Source organism: Labeo rohita, chromosome 7 (genome assembly GCF_022985175.1).
Source record: "Labeo rohita strain BAU-BD-2019 chromosome 7, IGBB_LRoh.1.0, whole genome shotgun sequence".
NCBI lineage: Eukaryota > Metazoa > Chordata > Actinopteri > Cypriniformes > Cyprinidae > Labeo > Labeo rohita.
The window spans coordinates 39,932,931-39,935,473 of NC_066875.1; positions in this window are offsets into that span (position 1 = coordinate 39,932,931).

Here is a 2,543-nt window from a genome sequence, read left to right on the forward strand (position 1 = left end):
GTAGTTTGGGAGTTCTTTGTTAAACTGAGGAAATCAAGACGTAATCAAAGTTTACTTTTCAGTTCCATTGTTTTTTGTTTTTAATTAGATTATTTGATAGAGGCCAATATGAGCAGATTGTGCAGTAGCCCTCAAGCTCTGCTTTGTGCAAAAGCAACATCGTTCACTTTTCATTACCTTATAATGTTGAATCAGATGAGCCAGCCAGAAATATAGATATTTTGGGAAACACAATGTTGGTGGTGGTGGGGTTAAGAAGGGTTCAGATTGAATAATTGGCACTGTGTGAAGTGAATTTATCAGAGAAAAAAAAAAAAGTTTTTTTTTTTTTTTCAATTGTTTTGTTTTTGCTGAATGAAAATCATGCCATGTACACTTTATTGTTGTTTATTTCCCAGATTAATTTTCTCAGCCCAAAGAGCTTTTAGTTTAGTTATCATTATATAATGTTTATATGTGTATATAAACTTTATATGTGATAAAAAAGTGATTATCTTTCCTTTCTTGGAAGGCACTGACCTGCTTCCAGTTGAAAGTTCTTGATCATAATATAAGTTCAAAACAGAGTCGTGGATGTGTAATTACTGACCAGTGAGCATTTGATCAGTGTTAGAAATGTTTTTTTGTATTTGTTTAATGAACGGGAATGGCTGGTGATTATACAATCATCTAATATATATATATATATATATATATAATTTTATACCAGTTTATACTTAAGAGATTTAACTTAACTACAGTACCTTATGGAGGGGTAAGTTAAAGTATAGGCTCAACTTACCCCACAGCATTTGCCCCATAGCTGGCATTTTGGAGAAAAAAACTGGCAATTCAGATTTGCATGGTTTCATATGTTCATATGTAACAGCCATTACATCTGTTATGCTGAAATTTTTCTTTGACAAGCCAAAAACAGTTTTTAGAGTAAATGGGTGCCTTCCACTCCTCCCACATGTTTCTCCTTTTCACAGTCTGGCAGAAATGATATGTAATTCCAAAATACATGGTCACATGACAGTAAAAGTATACAATTGCCAAGATACAGGGATACCCACTGGCTCAACTTACCCCACTCTCCCCTACCCCTGGGAATCTATCTATCTCCCCTACCTGACAAGATGCGAAATACATACCAATAAGTACATATCACTGCAGTTTCCAACAGAATAAACACTAGAGGCATTAAAACAGTGAACATTTGAAATTGTTGCCGTACATGGTTACGATTACAGCTCCGTATGATTCGCTTTCCTGACGTGACAAGCTTATTTGGCAGCTCAACCGGCATGGGATTGTACTTAGGATGCGCAATCCTTAGGTGCAGATTTCGTCAAAAACAATACAATTGAAAGAGCTGAAGTATGAAGATGAGAGATCGAAAAACAAGCTAAAACGGCATGCTTGCGATTGCTTTTTACGTCACATTTGATTTTCATACTGTTGGGAAGGTTTAGTTTTGTGTATATTGCAGATGGTATGTCATTTTAAAACGTCACGGAGCATTAGACTTATTCGCTTGTTAAGTTTGACGTCAAGCATCACCTCTTCCGTGACTTCCGGGTCCAAACGAATCCTACCCTTTAACTCCATACCGAAATCCCAGATAGCCATACAATGAAAATATAAATATTAATAAATAAATATAAAAATTATTTGTATTTTGGACACTGTGTAGTGTACACCGTAAATTTGAAAACGTTCAGCTTAAAAGTATAATATGAATAAACAGTACTCATAAACGGCTGCTGAGATAGTATTCTCAAGTGAAATAAGTTGGGGTTTGGACCCGGAAACAGTGTTCGTTGGTGTGTTTATTGGACACATTACGTCAGCACTTAACAAGCCCATAGGCCGTTTCTCAAAGGGAAGGCTGCATCCTCAGGAGGTCGCATTTGCAGGCTGCATACATCATCAATAGTTTATTTCAATTAACTGAGCATTACTTTCGTGAGTTATAATCATATCACAAAAATTTACGCTTCACTAAGAATAATGGTCAAATTTACAACTGTTAATATTATAAATTAAGATCTTCTTTATGGCGCATGCAGCCTACAAATGCGACCTCCGGAGGATGCAGCCTTCCCTTTGAGAAATGGCAACAGACAGCTAATTTCTGCTAAGTTTGCAGTTGGCTGTAGAATGTGCAGTGTGTTCAAGCGCAGCTTTTTGGTCCAGATGCTGCTGACGTGAGGTAACAACATCATCGGCTTTTGTCACCACTAGATCTTTGAAGTCGGCTTAAGGTGAATAAGCTCAGATAAATAAGGCCTATGATCAATCAGTTCCAAAAACAAATACAAAACCTGTGCAAATTGAAAGAAACCAATTTTTTGAGATTAAATTCAATATTTGGTATGAATATAGGCTAGTATAATAACAACTTATTACAATACAAAAATTTTTGTAGGCTGGTCATTTTTAAACAGGAACACCAAAAGTGTAAAAAGGTGAGGGGAAATGGTTGTAACACAACATGAGGATTAAAAATTAATTTTTAGTAAATTAGGCTTTAGCTTTTTGGCATTGAAATGAACAGCATT